This window comes from Cavia porcellus, unplaced genomic scaffold (assembly GCF_034190915.1).
Source record: "Cavia porcellus strain 051 isolate PalLab524CR breed Dunkin Hartley unplaced genomic scaffold, mCavPor4.1 scaffold_26, whole genome shotgun sequence".
NCBI lineage: Eukaryota > Metazoa > Chordata > Mammalia > Rodentia > Caviidae > Cavia > Cavia porcellus.
In genome coordinates, this window is record NW_026947509.1 from 53,958,644 (window position 1) to 53,982,724 (window position 24,081).

At 41.0% G+C, this 24,081-nt stretch overlaps 1 long non-coding RNA gene across 1 annotated transcript in view; it reads left to right on the forward strand.

Annotated features, from left to right (window-relative positions):
• Window positions 1–22,168, forward strand: part of LOC134473161 (uncharacterized) — a 35,958-nt gene extending 13,790 nt beyond the window's left edge. The window contains exons 2-5 of the long non-coding RNA XR_010043248.1: window positions 1,024–1,119; window positions 1,896–2,081; window positions 16,023–16,075; window positions 21,792–22,168. This is a non-coding gene — a long non-coding RNA (uncharacterized LOC134473161). The remainder of the gene's footprint in view (window positions 1–1,023; window positions 1,120–1,895; window positions 2,082–16,022; window positions 16,076–21,791) is intronic.
• Window positions 22,169–24,081: the final 1,913 nt, after the last annotated feature.

Consider the following 24,081-nt stretch of genomic DNA (forward strand, 5'->3'; position numbering starts at 1 on the left):
CTGTGCTCTTTCCTGGTTCTCGTAGGTTCTGCAGATGTCCTCAGACCCTCTCAAAGCCATTTCCAAGAGGAGGTGGGAGGGATAAGGGGGAGGGTGGGCAGTCTCTGTGAGCCTGCTTTGCAAGGCCACATCTGTCACAGCTGGGCTCCTGGCTGGCCAGACACCCTTCCGTCACACTCTGACAGATGCATCCAAATAAATCAGTTCACAGCAGGAAAGGGCTCACTGGGTTCCAAGTCTAGTGAAACCAGATCTGGTCTGGAGGGTCAGAGAAAAGCCATTTCAGAGAGAGCAAGGAGAGACAGGCCGTGGGCCAGACAGGGTGACAGTGCTCGGAAGGGCATCCCAGAGGCAACTCTTCTTGGGGACCATCCGTGCCTTTCCACAGGGGCCCCTCCAGCCTCAGCTCTCTCAAGTGGATTTGGAACCCTTGACTCCAATGCTTTCTGTGCACATTAAGTAAACAGAGCAGCTAACTCTATGTCTCATGTGCCCAGGATCACCATGGCAGCCACTGAAAGGCTGGAAGACAAGATGATACCCTGGGATGAGTGGGTGGAGCTGACAGGCCTGGATGTGGCTCACCTGTTACTGACTGGAGGAATTTGAAACCCATTGCTTTTCTGTTACCAGAGCCAGGGCATTCAGAAGACCTGTTGTGTTTGAAATTGTTCCATGGAAGTCGTGTGTGCAGGCACACAGTGACATGTGCTCCAGCTGATCCTCACGGTGTAGAGAACCCTGAGTATTCCCTTCCTCGGTGCTTTCCTTCTGGGCACACCTGGTGCTTTCATCGGGCCACAAAGTTCATCGGGCCTCTCCAGAATGCACAGTGAATCCATTCTGTTGCTGTCTAGTTCAGACCTCTTCTGCTACACCACAGCATGCTGTCTCTTCTCACAGACTAGAGCAGTAACGGTAAACCTGTTAGAGTTCTCATGGCACAAACACCACTTGTGCTGTAGATTTGCTACCATTGGACCGCAGAGATCCTGACTGCTCATGTGAATTTTTGTTTTTTAGATAATAGAGACAACTCCTAAGCCATGTTGTTCTCGACCTGGGGACTGTCTCATATGTTGCTGAAGGAGTGGCAGCACGTGAGGTCCAGCTTTGCACGTAAGTCTGTTAGGCCCATAGGACTTTCCAGATGTGGCAGTTGAGGCTATGATTTGGGGTCTGAAGTTCAAAGAGGTGGCCCAAGCAGCACTGGAAGGCTGCATTGCAAGCACTAAGTCCAGACCAGAGTCTGCTCACTGTCTGTCCTCCTACTGATGTATGGAATCCAGGGCACCACTCGCCAGCCAGAAGCCACAGGAAGCAAACCTGCCCTGATACTCATGCCCTAGCCAAGCCCAGGGGTACAGATCGCTGCCGGAGAGAGAGGCCAGGAGCCAGCAGGTGAATGGTGGCCCTGGTGGCAGCTTACCTCACCCGGCTGGCATCAGGCTGACTCAGAGGACAGGGTCTCGAGTCACTGCTCCCTCCCATGCATGATCCCCTTGGCAGTTTCCCCTACAAACGCAGAGCAGGCCAAGCTCCAGAGCAGTTACATAACGGAAGCTGGTTGTGCCTAGGGAGAAGGTGATGGCAAAGCCCAAAAATAAACGTTATTGACTAATCATTAGATAGGAAATAGAATTGGGAAGGGGTAGAAAATGGGCAAAGACCATCTGAGACCTCCTCTTCCCTTACCCATCATCCTGCCTACGGTAGCTCACTCCTGTTTCTGTAAGTAACAATAATACCACCATTAAATGAACTATGGTTCTACCTGATTTTCAAATTATGTTCCCTGTGAAAGTGGTGCTGAGGATCATCTGAGGGCACAAGAAGGGGCTGGGCAGGGACTGTCACTGCCATTGGCGGTTTGTTTTGTTTTTGTTTTTGTTAAGGGCCCAACTTGTAAGAAGTAAAGCTGATTCCGAAAGAGGTTGTTCAGCTCTCGAGTCCAGATCAGTCTTCCTCTACAGCCGTTCTCTTCCTGTCACCCCTCTGTCTCGCAAAGCATGCTCCTTCAAGCTGCTGAGCATACTGCTTAGCAGATCGGATGCACCAATGCACAGCCAGGCTCCATTCAGGTTAGGCAACCTGGGCGGTCGGGAAGGAGACACTTGGGAGTGGGTTGTGTGGTGACTTTTAGCACAGAAACTTAGCAAGTAAAATTATAGACGCTCAATTCAATTTGAATTTCAGGAAAAGAGTGAGCACATTTTTAGTATAAGTATGACTCAAATATTGTACAAGATCGCTTATACTAAAAAATCTGAAATTCAAATTGAACTGGGTGTTCTGTATTTTGTCTGGCAATCCTATATTAATGATCCCTAAATTACACCATGTGAACATTATTTTCATTACTACTAAGGTTGTCTCTACGTTAGGCTGGAATTTGCTAGCCAAGGAGTATGTCTTAGAAATGAAGGTTGAGAGCTGATTTTCAGGGTGTATTTGAAGTTAATTCTCTCTAATAAGGAAGTAATAAGGGACTGTGTAAGCATTAGCACCTTTCCACTTGTAACCACTGCGTTTCCACCACTGGCTTTGTTTTACAGTTCTTGGATGCTCTGCTCTATTTTTGCTTCATATTTTATTATGTTATCCTCTTTTTTGCCTTTGTGTTTCGGTCTATTGAATTCCCTTCGACCCCTTTTCAAGTTCACCAGCCTTTCCTTGGCTGTGTTGAGTCTATGGATGAGTCAGTTATTCGTTTCCAGAATCAAGAACCATTTCCCAGAACTGGACTGAAGTTGCAGCTGGGAGGGACTCATTGCAGAAAGACCTTCCTGTGATGGAGGATGTGACATCCTCAGGCGACTACGAGAATCTTATTTCCAAACCCAGCTTAGGCAGAGCCTGCAAGAAACAGGCAAGGTGCTAAGTGTATCAGGTTCCTTTGAGCTCAGGCCTTTCCTTCACTGTGGTGAAGGAAATGGTGAAGGAAAAGGTGAGTGAATGGAAGCGCTTTCCTGCTGTCATTTCTAAGGTGCCAAAGCGGATTGCAGCTGGGAACTGAGCGGAGCCTTGAGCCAGGTGGATGATACATGAAAATAAAATAAATAAGTAAATAATAAGTCAAATAAAATAAATACATGAAAATAAAATAAATAAGCGAGAGTTAAGCTTAGGGCTCACACCCTTCGGACCTGGGAAAGACTCATCTCTGATTGGGCCCCGAAGCACGCAGTGCTGTAGTAAATACTTTTTCAGGGAGTTTTGCAAAGTGAGACCCTGGAGGTAGTCCTGGGGGTAACCATCCCATTCTCAAGATGAGAAACATCTGACCTGCACTGAGTGGCTCACAGAGCTAAGGCCCACAGATGCAGGAGTCACTCTGGTGGTTATGATAATATTCAGCGGAACCCAGACTCTGTTGTTGTGTAGCTCTTAGTAAAGAGATACGTGAGTGTTTTCCTTCAGGCCTTTGTGTCAATGCCTTTCTTTCTTCCTGTTATTCAAGTTTCTGCTTAAATATCTGCTATTGTGACAGGACTTTCCTAAAATGGTAGCTCCCTATCGGTCATCTCACACAATCCTATTGTCATCGCTGAGATCTAGAATATTTTCTTGTTTATTTATAGCTCATGGCCTGTCTTCCCCTTCTTGAATATAAGCCCCAGCAAGGATCTGGAGAAAGTGTCTTCTATGCTGTCCTGTTCTGGTAAATAGTAGCTTCTTCAATAAAGTTATATAATGGATAAACGGAAAAATGGAAAATTCTCTGGGTATAGTTTTATTGAAATAGAGTCAACTAACAATTGACCTGAAGAGAACTCCAGAATTCTCTTTAAACAATTTGATGTATTTTGTCCAATTGTTTGTTTAATGATCCTAGAAATGTCATGAAAAAAAAAAAGGTAGAAGATGGTCTCAGGCTGTGAGCTTTTAGAATACTAGGTCTAATTTTTTTGCACTGACTAATACAGCTTAACGGATGCTTTTCTGACTGATTGAATATGAAGGTTTAAGCCCAGGAAGGGCCCGGCTCAGTGGGGCATGACTTCGTGAGTAGCACCAGCCTCCCCAGTTCTGTGTAGCAGAAGAGTGTGGAGTTACTGGAAACCCTACAGGGTAGGGAACAGTAAATCACAACATGATACACATGCAGGGTTAGTTATCTGATTGAAAAAACTACCACTTTACAAATAAATCAGTTTATAGCAGTGCTTTGTGGTGCAGATCTCTTCAAAAATAGAAAATCCAGCAGTGAGTGTCAGTTTTATAAAGTCTCTCAAAGTAGCTGGGTGAGCTACTGAGGGAAAGGAACCCTCTGCAGTGTGTAGGTCAAAGGTCTCCTGGCTCCAGGTGTTAGGGTCACAACAGAATTTGACCCCAGAGCCTTGCAAACTAAACAGTCCTGACTTTTGCCTACAGGCAACAGGAGTGGGACAGAAAATATCAGAGAGAGGGGTGGGGGAGGAGATATCTAGAAGTAATTGATTCATATATATTGGTTTAATTACTTATTTATTCTATCATATTTATTAACCTCTTATAAAGCACCAGATATATTGCTGGACCTTGCAGGGGCTGGCAAGATACATCAGAGGTTTCTGCCCTGTAGGATGGTATCTTAAAAGGGAAAAAGATGCAGATACTGGAGATGGCTTGGAGGAAGATGGGAGGTTTGAACTGAGGCATACACGCTTTGAGCAGCCAGCAGGATATGGAATTGGGGGCATTTAGTGGTCTGTCTAGCAGCTATGAGCAAGACCCCTCCACTGAGTCCTATTGTCACAAATTCAGCTGCCTCCCTGAGCTTTCCTCAATGCATCCAAGTCAAACTTCTTTCCCACACATATTCCCTCCCAATTGCTCCATTCTCTGGGAATGGCACCACTACCATTTGCCTAAGTTCAAAGCCCTGGCTCCTTTGCATTTCCCACTCACCCAGCCTGAAGTCCTGTTGATTTTAACTCTAAAATCTCTCTTGGATCTTTATCTTCCTGCTTCTGTGTCTTAACACCCAGCCCATTGTTATCACTTGTCTGATCTCCAGCTCCTTTTCTTGCTGGTCCGCTCATCCTCACTGGCCTAATTTCTTATCTGTCTTACACTTGCTGTTTGTATGACACAGGCTTCTTCTGTCCTTCACACTTGTTATTGCTCATATCTAGATGTCCCCCCAAAGCCTCCTGCAGTCATGGGTGAGGAGGCTTTTCAGAGGTGGCCGGATCCAGGGTGCCTGATGCTGGGATCAAGGGTGTGTGATTACTAAATCAGCCACTGATTGATTTGGCAGTTTTGGCTAAGATTAAGGGTGTGAGGGAAGCAGGAGAGAAGGTGAGAGTGATTTGTCCGGAGATTGACTCAACCAGGTTTTGAAGGTGGAGCCACAAGCCACAGAGTGTAGGCAGCCTCCAGGGCCTGGGAAGACAAGGACACAGAGTCCCCTAGGGCTTTCAGAAAGGAATGCAGCCCTGCCAGCACCTCCTTTGAGCTCAGTGAGACTATTTCACACTTTAACCCACAGAACTGTAGAGAAATGTGTGCTGTTTTAAGCTACTAAGTTTGTGATGATTTTCTCCAGTCACAACAGGAAACACATGCGCATGCTGTCCCTGTGCCTGGAATGCTCTTCTCTCTTTGTGTAGTTTGATCAGTTCCAGACCTCTACAGGGCCTCCTGATCGCATTATAGCCTCCTTTAGAAGTAGGCATCTTGTTTTTCTCTTTTTTCGTAATTTGCTGTCATATCAGTTGTTTTATGTGAGACAGCATAATACGCTGGCTAGAACACAGACCCTGGAGCCCAGTGGGGGTGGTTTTGAATCACACTCACACCATCAGTTGTATGTGTGACCTCGTGCAAGTCGTTTAATCTGGAACTATGCGTGACCCAGTTGTCTTGCTAATATGACAGCAATAATAATAGTACCTGCCCCTCAGGACCATTTTAAGAATTAAATGAATTAATATGTACCTAGCACAATCCATATTATATAGTGAATCAATCTGTTATATACACTCTTACTGTTCACCTCTCCCTCTAAGAGTATATCCTTTTTGGGGACAGGGACTGTGGTTAATTCTGCTTGCCATTTTTTTCAAGCACCTGTTCAAGGTTTGCTATATAATAGTAGGTGCTCAAAATATACATATAGAATAAATAAATAAAGTCAGAATCGGACCTTTGTTAGAGGCTGGGTCTAAAAAATACGTATCGGAAATCGCTCATTGCAAATGAGTTAGTCTAAAGTAACTGAAGACAGAATTTCTCAATCTAGGTACAAGTTGGGCTGAAGAACTCTTTATGGACACCATCCTGCAGGGTGTATAGTGCCATCCTTGGCCTTTACCCACTAGATGCTATTAACACTGCCCACCCCCGCCAGCCCAGCTGTGATAACTATAACTGTTTCCAGCGGTTGCCACTTGTCCCGTGGAGGGCAAACTTACACACAGTTCAAAACTGCAGTCCTAAGGGTGCAGGCATCACACCAAACAGCAAACATAAGCATTGGTGAACATGTGGGTGTCATGCTGTTCTTTACCATGTCAGTCTGGCAGGTTCCAGGAAATACCTGCAGTGTGGACACTTACCTCCTCTCTTATCTCACACTATCTGCAACAGCTCAGCTGTTGAAGGCCTCTGAATGCAAGCCTGTTGATTTGGTGTGAGAAGGAGGGGAGTGCTGTCCTTCCTAAAGTCACAACAGAATCATTTTCTGTAAGCAGAAAAGGTTTATCTCAAAGCAGATAGTTCTTGAACTTTTCAGAAGACATATTTTCCTGCTAATCTAAATGCCAAAAAGATTTGAATGAACAGGATAAAATTTTGGATCAACAGTTGACCTTTACTTTTGGCTTCTTTCATTTATTATCAGCTTGCAAATAAAAGCAATCCATGTTTTACTCCTCCTACAAAGTGGTTCTTTTCAAATGTTGTTCATTTTCGGAAAAGGGCTATTTGGGTAAATACTGGCAGACAAACATGGAATTTCCTATAAGGAGTACAGAAATGATTGGGTGGAGGAGGTGTTCAGAACTGCACCTCTAGAAAGCTACAGAAACAGGGTGAACATCATTTTAGTAGGTGAGACTTTGCAGAGATGGGCACAGAGAGGGGGAAAAAACCTCAGCATCCTTAAGCCCAAGGATTCTCTGCTTGGGTTCTGTTGTGTGGTTTATTCAGCATGACAGGGCCAAGGGCAACCTTCAGGGCCTGAGAACCTGGATCCATCCCTACACCACTGCTTGTGCTGACATCTGTAGTCCCTTACTCAGTAAAAAAAAAACAAAACCCTGAAAACAGAAACTTTAAGTGGGAAGCAAGATAATACTGATCTCTACTTTGAAAGAGGTCTCCCAGAAGAGAATGAACCAAGAGCCAAGTCAAAGGTGCCCCAGAGAAGCTCAGGAAAAACCAGTTTCTCCACTTTGTGTGGCAGCTGGAAGGATAGGAGAGATAAGGGAGCTTTCCAGGCAGTTTGGAAGAAAGGGAACTCAGAAATAGGGGTGAGTCTATTTTTAAAGTGGAGCCAAGTTAACGCTACAGATCTGAACTCCCAAGAGAGGCCTAGTGACAGATCACTTTCCTAAGGGACTATTATCATGATTTTATTTATTGCTAGACCATGCCAACAAATCCAGTGGAAATTCATAGTACAGAAACTAGCCTTATCCGCAGTTACTTACCTGTGTTTTACATGTACCGTCATGTGATAAAACTCAGTTTGCTAGTGTGGCTTCTTTGTCCTTGCACATTGGCATATTGTTGGGGGAAAGATGTGTGCAAGCCGTAGGACCTGTGCCCAAAAGGAGACAAGATGGAAGAGCTGTGTTCAGAGAGATAAGGATCCGGGTAGCAGCGCTAATGTGATCTTGGACGGTAGGGCTAGAGACTTATGCAATCGTAAGGACCATGAGGCATTTTGAACAGAAATGATGGAGTGTGGCCAGACTGATGGATCTACGTGAAACAGAATTTAGAAATCCCAAAGACCCATTTTACAAGTGGGGAAAAGGCCAAATAGGGACACGATCTGCTCCAGTTCAAACAGCAGAGTCAGCGCCAGAGATGGGATCATCAGGAGTCAATGCCTCGCTGTAGCCAATGTGATTTCTAGCCCCAATGGTATTTCATACATTTAATGATTTCTGAATCAATTTATAGGATAGGTAATGGGTGACTTTGAATAATTTGCTATTAATTTTATGGAACAATAACTTGTTTTTCTGTCCGCCCCCTGAGTCAATAAATTTAATAGAAGTTGCTAAGAAATGAGAATCTTTGTTTTGCAAATAACAACACACGATGTCATTTCCCCTATGTAGCTAGTGTTTTCAGAAAAGGGAATAATTTGGTGAACAAATGAAATGGCAGTGAATTGTACTGATTTCTGTAACACGTTGTTGCATTAAGATCTCACACTTAGGCTTGGCTTGTGACTAGGGAGTTAGATTAATTCATGTGAAGAATTTTTCCTGTGAGATCTATGGAAACAGTGTCAAGATGGGTACTGTCATACTCTTCTCTGGTGCTTAGAAAAGCAATGAGGGTGGACTTTCTATCGCACCCTCCCATGGTCAGGCTCAGATGGAATATATTTTATGCCTGTAAACTATGCTTTAAGAAGAGACAGTTTAAAGCCCGGTTAACGAAGAGCCAGAGAAGGAGACCGAAGAGTCACCAGGCGTGTGGGAGGAAAGCCAGAGTCAGTGGACGGCTCCTTTCTCCTCAAAGTCTGTGTGTTTATTTTTGATTGATTGATTATTGTTTTAATGACATTAGGGTCAGATATTTCAACAGATCTGTAGGAAATACTGGACTGTTCTTTGGATTTTGAAATTACTTTCAACAGAGAGGCAATGAAATATGGAGAGAGAGCAGTAACCAGGTGGCAGTGTGCTCAGAAGTAAATAAGAAGTGTAGAAATAGCTCAGGAAGCCTCTATGAATCTTCTCAGATCTTTTCTCAGAGTAATTTATTTCTCCTTTAAACTTACACTTGAGGGGATCTTCAGCATTTGATTTTGCCTGAGGGTGGAGAAGCATTCGGGCCTGCCTTGCTTTCTTTCTCTCCCCTCTGGATGGTTTCAGGCTCTTGCCTGCTTGTTCTGGCTTCAGGTTACCACTAAATAGTCAAGTTTTGCTCCACAAATGCTCCCGTAGGAATTAAGGATGCCGGATATGATTTGGCCCTTTGCCACAAAGGCTCTGAAGAAGTCTTGTCACAGATCCCCTTCAGTAGCCATAAAAACTGAAAGCAAAAAATTAAAGCTTGCCCTCCAGACCTATGTTTTAAAATATCCCTTATAGTGTAATCATAACTTTCAACATTGTTTGAGTGAGTCATAAAAGTAAGATTTTGAACTTCTATATGCATAGTTTTTCAATTTCTGGATAACTTTTTTTTTGATTTACCACTCCCTAAATAGACAGAGTAATGCTTTCTGGTATTCTAGTTCATTTCCTCCTGTTTTAGTACATTTTATGCTGCTATGTCAGGAGACCTTAGACTGGGTAATTTATAAAAAGAGAAATTTATTGGCTTAAAATTCTGGAGTCTGGAAAGTCCAGTAACAAGATACTGGTCGCTAGAGGAAGCCCTCTAGCTAATATAACCTGGCAGAAGGCATCATATGAGAGAAGGCAGAATGGGGCAGGGATGGGGAGGGAAAGTGAGAGTGGGAAGGAGAGAGAGAGAGAAGAGGAGAGGAGAAGGAGGAGGAGGAAGAAGAAGAAGAAGAAGAAGAAGAAGAAGAAGAAGAAGAAGAGGAGGGGGAGGGGGAGGGGGAGGGGGAGGAGGGACAGTAAGCAAATCCATCCCCAAGGAAGGACTCCCTTCCCTGATGGTAGCATTAGTTCCTTTGTGAGGGTGGAGCCCTCAGGACTTAAGCACACTTACAGAGTCTGTGTCTCCACACCATCACAGTGGCAGTTAAATTTCAACATCAGTTTTGGCAGGTATTCAGATCACAAGGTTTCGTCTCTCCATTTCTAATGCTATTTTTGTCCCTTCTTCCTCTCTTTTGCTTGGCTTTTCTTTTCTCGCTTTCACATCTTTTCACTATTCAGATACATTTTTTTTGCCTTAAAAATTCTTTCGAAGGCAAGTACATTGGTAGTATATGAAGGATTTCTCACCAAAACAGATCTGTTTTTCCGGTTTACATGCAACATGGCTGTTGTGGTCTGGGATGTGTTCTTTCCCTGATACTCTGCGGAGGTCTGAGGCTGCCAGAGTCCATGTCCCTGGGTGTCCTTTCCGAAGTGTAGAATCTCAGCCCCATGCTAAGCGCACTAATACAAAACCTGCACTGTAGTATCATCCCCACAGGATTCCTGTGTACAATAAAATGTGAGAAGTGCGTCCATTCTAGGCCGTTATCTCCCAAACATTTTGGATTGCTCATTCCCATTTCTAAAGAAATCTTTGACTATGTACCTTTCATATGTGTATTTATGAATCATGTACTTCCCTGTCAATATGAAATATCAGTAAATATTCTTGTATGGTTGGACCTATCTTTTAAGAGGTATATTTAGATCATTTACATTTAAAGAGATTATTGACATACTTGGATTAATAGCTACTATGTTTATAACTGTTTTTCAATTATTGCTTTCATTTTTGCTTCTTTTTTTGGCCTTTTAGTCTTTTTAACACCTTTTCACATTTTAACTGAGCATTTTACATGATTCTATTTTTTCTCATCTTTGTGTATCAATTATATGTATATATAAAACAGATTCTTTGGAATCTTCTGTGTGGTATACAGTTACAACTAATCCAAGTCCACTTTCAGTGGACCTTATGGGTAGTATAAGTATTTTCTAACAATGAAGTATTCTTCTTGTCCTTTGCAACACTACTGTCATTCACTTCACTTATCCATAAATTATAACCACCAAATATATTGTTGGTAATATTATTTTGAATAAGCTTTCTTCTGTTAAGTCAATTAAGATAAGAAACAAAATTTATCTTCATTTATTCCTAATACTTTTTGTTTTTTAACATGCATCTGAGACTCAGACTTCTATAGTTTTCTTTCTTTTTAAACAATTTAATGTTTATTTGAAGCCAAGTATGCTGGTGATAAATTTCCTCAATGTTTGTTTGTCTAAGAGTATTTAATCTTTGCTTCTTCTTGCTTTTGAAGGATAATTGTGCTAGATAAACAGTTTTAGGTTGGTGTTTTTTTTCTTTCAAAACTCATTTCACTCATATTCTTCTTGTTTGCATGGTTTCTGAAGAGAAGTTCAATTTAAATTTTGTTCTACTTCCTCTGTAGGTAAAGTTTCTCCTCATCTGAATTCTTCCAAGAATCCTTTGTCTTTGACCACCCACAACTCAAACATCATCCATCTGTGTTCCTACTATTTAGTTTCATCTTGGTTGCCATTCTTTGAAATTGCAGATCTGTAGTCTGTTGTTAAATTTGGAAAATTGTTGGCCATTACTGCTTCAAATGTTATCATGATTTGGATCTAAAATATCCCTTGAAGGCAAGTGGATGGGGTTCTGGTAGGTGTCTGAATCATGAGGGCTTTAGCTTCATCTATGTATTAATGCATTGATATCAGGATTTGATGGCATCAGGGAGAGGCGATGGGACCTTAGGAGGTGGCTTCAGTAGGAGGGAGGGAGTCGTGAGGGTATGACCTTGGAGACCTCTTACTTATCCCTGGCTCTTTCCTCTCTGGCTTTTTTCCCCCTCTCTCCTTTCCAGCTGGCACAGAGTGAGAAAGTTTCCTCTGTTACACCTTCTGCCATGATATTCTCCTTCACCAAAGGCCTAAAAACAAGGGAGTGGCCAAACACCAACTCAATCCTCTGAAACCATGAACCAAAATAAACTCTTTTCTTTTTAAGTTGTTTGTATCAAGTATTTTGTTACAGCAATGGAAAGTTTACAGATATAGTTTACCTCTGTTTTTTTTCCTTCTCTGGTATTTTTGTTATATATATGTTACACTTTTCATAAATGGTCTTGAATATTCTGTTGCATCTTTTTCATTTGGTGCATTTCAATTTTAGAAGTTTCCGTTGGCATTTGTTTAACCTCACTGATTCTTTCATCAGTTGTTTGTAGCCTGCCTTGCTAACAAAGGAATTTTTCATTTCTTTTATGGTTTTTTATTTCTATCAGCCTTTTGATTTTTCCTTAAAGTCTTCACTTTTCTATATACATTACTCAGCTATTTTGTATTCTCTACTTTTTATATTAGAGTTCTTAACATATTTCAAATTTCTGGTGTGGTCATTTAAAAACTCTGTCATATTGGAGTCTGGTTCTAATGACTACTTTGCCTCTTTAAATTTTTGTTTTTGTTCTCTACCAAGCCTTGTGATTTTTGTTGAAATCCTGATATGATGTAGTTGGTTAAAAAAAAAAAAAGGGTGGATAAAGCTTTTGTCCCCTCTTTCATGTTTAGGTTTTCCCGGAGATTCCTCAGAGTTCTAGGCTTGTACTTCTTTTAGCTAGAATCTGATTTTTATATGGGATCCCTATTAATGTGGTGGATTGAAATGTGAGAGGGAGGAATGACACTTTAGTCATCTAATTAGATCCTGATCTTTCTGTGAGACAGAGCTGAATAATTTCCTTTCCTCTGACCAATTAGGTTCTGGTAAAATCCCTGTTGACCAGGCTCTTGTAGCATAGTTTATCCAGAGGACAAGCCTCATTGAGAAAAGCAAAGAAGTCTGGGCATATTTCAAAGTGACTTTTCCTTTCCTTTCCTCTGTCACAGAGAAGAATTTTCCCTGATATTTATAGCAAGAATCTGGAGAGGTGTGATATGACTCACAAGTGTGGGGTCCTCTCCAAAACTGGGCCCCTCTGAAGTTTTAAGTGTCAAACAAGTCTAAACCAGCCCTCAGCAATTCACCAATTACAATTCAAATCTTTGCTACAGATACCAGCCCTGTAACTGTTATTCTCTGTATCCACCTGTCTTTCCAGAGTTTGTTCTGTGACCTCAGTTTTCTGAGGGATTTAAGTTGTTTATGTTCAGTTCTGCCTTTTCTTATGAAGTTAGGAGTAGAACGCTTAAGTTCTTCAGGCAAACAAGAAATCTAAAGCTTTTTCTCTCTCCTTTTTAAACTTAGGAATAAATTTTTCTAGAAATTTGAAGCTTTTCTTTTTACATCTCAGTAGATTGTCTTGTTCATGCTCTCAAGGAGAATACACCATAACATCCAGATTACTGTTTGCAGCAAAAATGCTTCCGGGAATGAATTTGGAAGTATTGCTTCATGTTTTAGTTAGGGTTGACAAGGGAAAAGATTTAACACAGGGCACGTAATTTAGAGGATCATTTTCTAATATTCACCCAAAGAGTCACATGTAGAAGATATAGGAGAACTGTTCACACATTTGTCCCAAGGACTCCAGCTAAAGGCATGGAAACCACAGTGATGTCTAGTTGATACCACAAGTCTAGCTGAAGACCTAGAAACCTTGGCAATATTATTCACAAGTCCAGCTGGGGGCCTAGAACCCATTACAATGTCTCATGCAAGTTTGATGAGGTTGGCTAAATGTTTGTCAATTTTTTTTTAATCTTTGATTGATTCTTAATATGCATTGCATTAATTTCTGCCCTGATTTTTATAATTTCCTGATTCATGAGTTTTGAGCTTGACTTGCTCTTCTTTTTCTAGAAGCTTGAGGTTCAATATTAGGTTATTTATTTGAACTCACTCTGTTTTTCTGATATGGGAATGTACCACTATAAATTTCCTTGGTAGGAATGCCTTCATTGTGCTCTGTAAGTTCTGGTATATTTTATTGACATTACTGTTTAATTATAGAAACTGTCTAATTTCATCTTTGGTTTCCTCTGTGACACATTGGTTGTTCAGGAGGGTATTATATAATTTCTATATGTTTATGAAGTTCTTGTGGTTTATTTTACAATTGACTTGTAGTTACATTGCACTATAGTCTGATACTATGCATGGGATAATTTTGGTTCCTTTGCATTTATGTATGCATGTTTTATGAAGTAGTATGTGGCCTATTTTGGAGAACATCTTGTGTGAGCTGAGAAGAATGTGTATGCTGATGTTGTGGGGTGGAACACTGTAGACAATCTACTAAGTCCATTTTCAAAAGTTTAATTCAGTTTTGAGGTGACATTGTTGACTTTTTGTCTAGTTGATCTGTCTATTCGTGCCAGTGGGGTATCGAGGTCCCTCATTACAGTTGCATTAGTGCTCATTTGATTTTTCAAATAAGTGCTGTTAATATTTGTTTTATATCATTAGGCACACTGGTATTTCATGCATATATTTATGATTGTCATCTCTTCCTTTTGGATTGTTCCCTTTATAAGGATGTAGTGACTTTCTTCATCTCTCTTGATCAGTCTTGACCTGAAATTCTCTTTGGTCATAAACAGAATAGCTACCCCTGCTTTCTTGTCTCTTGAAGTATTGTTTTCTATATCCTTTGACTTTCAGTCTATGAATTTCTTTTTGAATTAAATGTGTTTCTTGTATGCAGCATATTGTTGGATCTTCTTTCTTTTAATTGGTGAATTGAGATCACTTATGTTGATGGTTTTAACTGCAATGTATTGACTTATCCTTGTCATGGCATTTTTCTGTTGTTTGTTCCCGTTTTCCCCTCTATTTAATTACTTGTCCTGCTATTTGTATTCATTCTGTTGGGGTTCATGGAGTTTTAATCCTTGTTACTATTTCTAGAATGTCCTTCAGAGTCTTCTTTGGTGTTCACAAATTTCCTCAGGTGTTCTTCGTTATGGACATATCTTATTTCTCTGTCAATTCTGAAAGATAATTTTGCACAGTACATTAGTCTGGGCTGGAGGTTGTGTTCTTTTAGGGCTCAAAATACTTCCTGCCAAGCTCCTCTTGACCTAAGGGATTATGTTGAGAAATCTGATGAAATGTAATAGGCTTTCTTTTCTAGGTCATTTGTTTCTTTTTCTCTAATAGCTTTGAATATTCTGTTCGTGTTGAATTTCTGGAGTCTTGACTATAGATTTATATTTTTGGTCATGGTTAAATTTGAGTTGTAAGTCGGTCTCAGTTACATTTCTTCTTGATGAGATAAAATACCTTTCACCCAAAGTTAAAAGAGGAAAGTTTTATTTGGCTCATAAGTTTGTAGAAATTTTAGTCCATAATCATCTGACTCCAAGACAGATGGCTTGGCAGAGGGCCATCACAGAGATCAGTTCATGTGCCTACAAGGTATCAAAACAACAAAGGGGAGGGACAAAACTCTCTGTGTCTTATATTCTATGCAAGTGGCCTGCCTTAGGGTGGGTGTAGCACTCACATATCATTGATCCTCACCAGAACTATGCTAAACCGATCAGTGGACTGATTTAATACTTATACACCCTTAACCTTAGCATCACACATTCTAGAGTCAGCCACTTCTGAAAAGCCTGCCCCCTCAATGACTGCATGGGGCTTTTAGGGGGAACATCTAAACATAAACGAGAACAATATGTCTCAATTGTCTGAATGTGAAATTATTTTTCCATGCTTGGGAAGTTTTCTGTCATTTCTTGTGAACAAGATTTTTTTTTTTTTATGTTCTTTGCACTGTCTCCTGATTTTTCACTAATTCAAATAAATCTCATATTATTCTTGTTTTCATCATTGAGCAGTAGTTGGCTTTTTCACGGTCCTGTACTATTTTGAGGAAATATTTATTTTCATGGTAGTCAACTGAAATCCTGTCTTTTGTCTGTACATTGGCTCATTCTGCTGCGTATACTTTTGATGGATTATTTTTTTCTTTTTGCACTAGGGGTTGAACCCATGACCTCATGCTTGCCAGGCAGATATTGTACCAATTGAGCTATATCCCTAGCCCTCAATGGAATTTTTAATCTTCTGGATATCTGGGTGAATTTTTTTCATGGATTCCATTTCTTGTTTTATGCTGTCCATTCATGATTTCCATCCTAAGCTCCTGTACTTTTTTTTTTTTTTTATCTGTATCTGCTCTAGAGTCACTAACCATGTCCTTCATTATGGTCACCATTTTTATAGTTATCTAACAAATTGTTTCTGATTTGGTTTTTTTCTAGAGCCTCATTTGTCTTCTTTGCCACTTCCCCTGCCACCACTTCAGAGAGTCCAGGTGAGTGACCTTTGAGCTGTTCTATCTCATTGCTCACTGGGTTTGCCTTTGGAGATATGGAAGTCTGGGATTACATCTTGCCTCTGTGTCTTCTCATTTTCAATTTTTTCAAAGTTTAATTCCTTGTTTGATGTGTATAAATTGCATATGGCAGGTAGCTTTATTTCTAGTTTTGTGAACCCTTTGAAAATGAGTATTCAGAGACTAGGATATAGCTGGTTTTGGGGCTTTGAGTATGTTGCAAGATTTTACTTCTTCAATTTATTGGAGGTTGCTACCCATGTGACCTAATCCCTCATTCTTTGGCACTGGCCTGTTGAATTGTTTATGACCACTGGGCAGTCTCAGTCTTGACATACCAGGAAAAAACTGATTAGAACAATTAGCCACCTTGGCTAAATAGTACAATCAGTAATAATAATCTCATCAAACACAGCCTAGAAAATGACAAATTGTGGCAGCTATTAACTTGTCACCTTTAACTGTATGAACTAGATTTGTGGTTATGTAACACAATCTTAAATAAAGTTGAAAATTATATATAGTAAGTAGATCCTCAATATGGTGATTATACCCTCAGGTGAGAAAAGTTTAAAGGGTTTACAGGGAAAATAGAGAACAGATGAAGAGGAAGAGATTGGAAACAAGGCTGAAGGATACAGGAAAATTATGCAAACTTTGGGAAACCAATGAAGCAGACAGGAAGGAAAGAGAAAAGGAAGAAACAGAAATGTGAACAGAACAACAATGTTCACACATATAAAAACAAGAACAAACAATCAAGAAAGAGAAAAAAGGAAGAAAAGAGGGGGAAAATGGCCATTTCAGGGCATGTCTCTGCTGTTACTGATAGAAAGAGTGGGCAGACAAAGCCCAGTTCCACACTGAGTAATCCCAGTAGCAGATCTCCAGAAGTGTAGTATTAATCCTAGTAAGCCCATACCTTTAGTTCCACTGAGGTTCAGGAGGGTTTCTGGCACTGAAACTGGAACTTGAATTGTTAGCCTGCAACTCTGTGTACCTTCTACCAGCTTGAACTCAACTCTGCTTCATCCTGGGAGCCGCTAGATGGAGCTAACCTGTGGATGCTCTGAGTTCTGAGCTCAGTTGGCCTTCTCCAAAGTGGCAACCAGTCAATTGCCCTCTCCTGTAGGGCACGTGAGACTGAGCAATTCACTAGCCATTGCAGTCCACTGAATCCACTGGTCCATTCTATTAGAATCACTTCTCCTTAGAGGCCTCTGGGATTACCAGTAGTTGCCATGTATATGCAGCTTGAGCTGCCCCTCCCAAGCCACAAGTCAAGACCTAGGGAGCAAATGCTGCTTGCCACCTCCTTTTTTTGTTGAGGTCTCTCTCTTCACTCTCCCTATCGGCTTCAATTCACACTTCAGATTCTTCCTGAGTCCTGAGACCACTTCTCTCCTTTTTCTCTCCCTCACATTGCTATATTCCAGCATTTGAACATCAAATACTGGAGAGGTTGTTTCTCTGTTGCTCAACACTTTGCCATCTTCCCAAAAGTCCCTTGGAATCAGGATGTGAAGCTGGATGTCTTCATTCCTTTAGCAGGCTTTGGAAGACTGGTTCCTATGCTGAGTTGCCATAATTGATTCTTCATATGGTCCTCATTCATTCCTCACACCGGGCACCACTTGTCACAGTTCACAACTTTGGTACCACTCAAAAGATGAAATATTACTCAAAGGTTACTTAGAGTCATTGTTCTATTCATACTCCAAACGAGTAGAGAGGGGCTACCATTAACTGAGATCCCTCAGTGGGAGAAAGTCTTAAAGGACAACCCATTAACGTCTTTTTAAAAAAATAGATCTTGAATGTTTATTTTAAAAATGGGAAAGATGATGACCATCTTGCCCCAAGGAGCGAGAAGCCTACCATAAATGAAGCTAGCACAGAAGAAAGGAAGATTGGAAGGGATAAGTGGTGGATGTCTGGTGTTGACTCATGCCTGTAAGCAATATATACTTGAAATTTTTTTTTATAAGAGTCTATAATTTATTTTTCCTTGTGAAGCTAGTTTCAGTTGGATTTAAGCATCTTCCAATATAAAGAGTTGTGAATAAGACCTTAATGAATCTTTAAGTTTTAAACTCAGGTCAACGTTATCTCTAATTTCCATGTATTGCTTCTGTTGTTTTTTTTTTTTTTTTTTTCATTTAAAGGAAAAAAGAAAGAGAAAGCAAGACAAAACAGAAAAAAAGGGTAGAGGCAATACATAATTTTGAAGAAAAATATTAACACTCAAAAATTACTGGTTGATAAGCTTCATATTGTCCTCTTAGAAATAGTTGTTCAAGTTATAAAATGAAAGCATAAAAAGTGGACAGACACTCAAACATTCACAGTGTAAACATTCTTTTCAGTAATCTAATGAAAACCCTGTAATATGGTCATCTATCTTACACACTTAAACATACATTCTGTTTTGTTAAACAAACATGTATCCTTTAGAGCACTCTCCCTCCCTGTCACTTTCACAATATCTATTATACATTTTGGATCTTATTACTCTTTCAATTTTTTATTTTTTTACACTAGAGAGGCAATGTGATATTTACAAATGTGTGGCTTATTTATTTCACTTATGAGAATAGTCTCAAGTTGCCTCCCTTTACATATAAAGGTCTGAAGATAATCCTTTTTTATAGCTGAGTAATATTCCCCTTTGAGAAAAATACCACATCTTTTTCATCCAATCTGCAGTTGACAGGCATTTTGGTTATTTCCAAGATTTAGCTATCACAAATTGTGCTGCTATAAATACGGGTGCACATACATTACTGTGACATGATCTTTTCAATTTTTTTGGGAAAATATTTTAGATAGAAGACCCAAAAAAGTCCATTAAAAGACTACTAGAGGTATTAAAAAAGTTCAGAAGCATAGCTGGATACAAAATCAACATTCGAAAATCAATAGCATTTCTGTACACAAAAACTCACTGAGAGAGAAATTATGGAAATATCATCCTTCACAATAGCATTTAAAACGTGAGATACTTAGGAATCAACCTAACCAAGAATGTAAAAGACCTATATGCTGAAAATTATACTATGCTAACAAAGGAGATTGAAGATGATATTAGAAATGGAAGGATATTCCTTGCTCTTGGCTAAGAAGAGCCAATATTGTGAAAATGGCCATACTCCCAAAACAGTTATACAGATTTAATGCAATCCCAATCGAAACACTATTAACATACATTACAAATCTAGAGAAAACACTGCTAAAATTCATTGGGAAACAGAAGAAACCTAGAATACCAAAGGCGATTCTGGGCAACAAAGGCAAGACAGGAGGCTTCTCAATTCCTGACCTGAAAGTATACTACAAAGTTACTGTGATAAAATCAGCATGGTACTGATCAAAAGACCTGAGCACCAATGGAACAGATTAGAAGATGCAAACACAACTACAAAGACACTCAGCAACCTTATATTCGACAAAGGGGCTAAACATATTCACTGGAAGATGGATGGGCTCTTTAATAAATGGTGTTGGAAAAACTGGCTTTCCACATGCTGAAGACTGGAACTAGACCCATACCTGTCACCATACACTAAACTAAAGTCAAAATGGATCAAAGATCTAAATATTTAAACAGAAACACTAAATCTACTGGAAGACAAGGTAGGTAGAAGTCTTGGAGACATAGGGCTAGGCAGAGAATTCATGAACAAAATGCAAACCTCATGGGAAATACTTCAAAGAATCAACAACTGTTATTAAAAGTTTTTCACTTCAAAAGGAATCACCAACAGAGTGAAAAGAAAACCCACAGAATGGGAAAAAATTATAGCCGACAATCCCTCAGACAAAGGACTTACATCCAGAACATATAAAGAATTGAAAAATACCAAGCCCCGAAATTCAAAGACCCTCTCCAAAAATGGGCATCTGAGATGAACACACAGTTCTAGGTGAAGATATACAAATGGCAAATAAATACATGAAGAAATGTTCACCATCACTGGTCATTCGAGAAATGCAAATTAAAACGCAGTGAGATTTCATCTCACTCCAGAAAGAATGGCTGCCAACATCTTTTGTCTTAAAAAAAAACACAGCACGCATGCCATAGTTTTGCCACCACTGGAACAGACCCATTCTGCTGTCTCTGCTGTTGGTTCGTGTTCCTTGTAAGTTCATCTCAGAAGTCTTAGCATTCTGCCTGCCTTGTAATTCTGAGATGAAGTTACGAGGAACACAAACCAACAGCAGAGGCAGCAGAATGGGTCAAGTTAATCTCCTTTGCTTGCAGTGGAGATTTCTATTCATGTTTGTTTTCTAATAAGAGTTTTTTATATTTTCAGATTCCCAACTAACAGGGATTTGGAGTCTTGCTCAGAATAATAATTGCAAAGCAATGTGTTAGCATACGAGCCACTTTCTACGAACCTCATTTTATGTAGTCCTCACCATAATGCTATAAAATAGGTATTATTTCCAGAACTTTGTAAGTGAAAGGAATGAAAGCTCAGAGAGGTACAGAAAGGAGAACTGACTTCAGGTCCGGATCACCCGTGTGCTGTGTTTTCCCTTGGACCTCATGGCCTAGCTTCCTAATTTTACAAACTCATTTATTTTCTTCTTTCCATGAGATAACAAGCCCACTTGGTTGTACGCCTCTTAGGGGCTTAGCACCATTCCTGTGTCTTCAAAGCAAAGAGCTAGTTAAAACTGCTACCACCTCATAAATCCAGCCACCTGGTCATAGCGCTGCCCAGAACACATCTCACTATGTATTTTAGTGGGCACACGTGAACTAGCAGAGTAAAGCTTTATCATTCCTTATTAACCAGCCCCACTCTTGGACTTTCTTACTTAGTATGTTTGTATGCTTGTTTCCCTTAAGAGGAAGGCAGCTTCTCTAAAAAAAGGAAGACAAAACAGAGAACGAAAGCAACAACAACAGCAACTAAAGACAATACACACGACAGTGGAATAAGAAAACTTACGAATTTACTCCTGGAAAATTTAACAACTCAGAAAGTAAGACTGTGAGAGACTGAGGACACCAGGAAATCTATAAAGCACCAGATAATGTATAAATGCATTTATTATCATAAAATACAGCGCCCTTGTGTAGTGCTCTGTGCTGGTAAAGATATTTCACACATCATCCTGGTACAGAATACCCATTATTATGCATTTTATTTCCATTTCTTTACTCATTTGCTAGAATTTTTGAGGGTTTCACTCCCCTGCTGTTTTAATGACAAGCTTGACAATCATTTTGCTTTGCTGCCTATAATGAGCATAAAAGGCACGCTGTCTGCATCTGCTCTCCACACAAATGGTCAATGTGATTTTACAGCGAGGATGTGCACACGAGTCTCTGGGAGACCTAGGGGCTCAGGGAGGCTCGGGGAAGTTGGAGTGTGTGACTGCTTCAATTAACTTCTGCTGAACTTTCTTGGAAAAGCTGAGCCGGCCTTTTGCAAGGCTCCATCCCAGTGCACGGGATTTAACAGCCTGAGCTCGGTTGCATCTTACCCTCTGCCCCTGCCCATCAGCTTCCTTCGTCCTTGTGCTCATACAGGAGGGCTTTGAGAGGAGACCTAAAACTTGACCCCCCGCCTCTCTTCTATGACATGACTGCAGATTCCGCAACTTTCCTTCAACAATTTTGCCTCTCATGTTTTTCTTTTTCTTGCAAAAACTAACCTCTTTTTCTTATTATTCCCAACAGAGGAACTCAGAGCTCGTGAGCAGTGGAACTCAAGATATTGTGAATGAGGAAAATGTAAATTGCAGAAAGCTTCATGCACCATAGATTCAGATGCTACATGAAGGAGATCAGAATGCCAGAAACAATTTGTGTGTTTTGGCTGGCTGTAAAGAAAACTCAGGATTTGGCAAAATTTTGTAATTTCCTTAATGTTTAAAAATATACTCTAAACTTAAATAGAATTGTTAGAATTGTTATTGGAATATACCACATTATAAATTTTAGCATTCTTTTTTTGGGGGTCTTTTTCCTTTTTATCGGCACTGGGGATCGAACTCACGACTGCCTGCTTGCCAGGCAGGCGCTTTAGTATTCTCATTTGCAAAACTGTAATATTTTGAGATGTACAATGATTCAAATAAAAAAATATGTTACTTCAAATACGTGATAACCGAATTAATCTTGGTCTTATTATGATGCATAAGTACTTATTGGTAAGAAGTAGGAAAGAGAACAGAGCGTTAAGGAAAGTGCTAGGATGTCCGATTCAGGCACTGTGTCTGTATCACATGAGGTGGGTCCTTGGAGCATCTCCGGGCACCTGGCTACCCATCTGTAGAATGCGTTGAGCCTGTGAATCCTGTGAATTCATAACTCTAAGATCTAGGGTTTTTTGGAGAAGTCAAACAAAGCTTAGTGGTGGATTCCACAGCATTGGCTGCTCTTTCCTTTCATCTTGCTCACCAGATCCTGAAGGTGACATCTTTGAATGCTAGGAATTGGCCTAGCCAAAGAAAGCAGGTTAGTTTTGTACTTAGAGTCCCTTTCCCCTTCACCTGTGCCTGGCTGTTTGCATGCCTGGGTCTGGGACTTCTCTGTCCTTAGAACGGGCCCCTCACATCAGCCCCAGGTTGGCTGTGGGCCCCTGGAGCAGCTGCTGTCGAGGCGGCACTGCTCATGCCCTAAGCTGACACATGACAACTTCTATTAAGCTGAGGTCCTCCATGGGAAGGCAATGGGCCCTACCGGCCATCTCCCTTCTGTTTCCCCATCTGCTGGCTCCAAGGGAGGTGGTGGCAGAGCTTAGGTTAAAGAGCACATTTGAAGTGAGACCTGGAGTGGTAGCACTCTCCCTTTGTCAGCTGCTGGCTGGCACCAGTGGAACCTGTCCCTTAGGAGGCAGTGGGGTGACTCAGGCTAGCCTGGTCCATGCCAAGGGTATCCAGCCTGCCTTCCACCTTCCCTGCAGGGAGAAGCATCCACATGGAAATCACATTTGGGGCTTGAGTTAAACATGACCAGGTGTTTCGCACAGGCAGTGCCAGGGGATTCTTGGCATGTTCTTTGCACTTGTTTGAATGTTGTGACTTTTTATGTTTGCTCTGATTCTTGGGTATGTATGTGTGTGTGCCTGTGTGTGCATGTGTGAGTCTGTCTGTGTGTGTGTCTTGTGCAGGTCTCTTCCTCCATCTCTAGGGCATTGTTCTACATCAAATGGGAGGAGCAACCATGCTTGGTCGGGAGGGAGCTGGGGCAGACTGGGTAAGGTGGGGCTCAGAGGCCAAGAGGGGCCACGCCATGTGTTCTGCTGGTTAGTGCAATGGCTGGCAAGGGTGGAGTCTGCTGTGTTGGGACCTCTCCTCTCAGCCAGATGTCCCATAGATTCCCAGACGCTACAGCTTGGAGGGAGGGGCTGAGAAGTGATGAGGTTCAACTCTTTAATTTTCTGAAGGTGAAAATGAGATCTGGAGAGGGACAGTGGCTTGTGACAGTTAATAAGGAGAACTGAACCACCAAGAGCTAGGCTGTGTGCATGCGATTCTCACTTGTTTACTCACTGGTGTGTCAGGCACTGGCGTGGCCACACAGTGTTGCTGTCCAAGAAGTGGCTGCTGACTCATTTAATTATACAATGCTGCCTTCTCCACCAGGAATGACCCCAAGATCTTATATGTTTAGGGTAACTATAGGTCCCCATTTCACCTAGTATGCCCCGATCCCTAACACTGGCAGAAGGGTACCAGTTTATATAATAAGCCATATGATCTCACTACCTACAATTTTCTCACCTTTCTAGAACAGCTCTTCTTGAAATATAAAAATTCCTGGGCTAACAGTATGTACCTGGGGCTGCCAGCTCGGAGCTGCCTGGATGGTTCTGATGAGTCCTTGCATGCAGGCAGCAGGAGACCTAGCGATATATGCATGAAGAAGTTCAGCCAGGACTAGATTCAACCCGACAAGGTTCCAAAAGCCATTCTCAGTAGGGTGTGGTGGTGCACACCTTTAATCCTAGCCCTTGAGAAGTGGA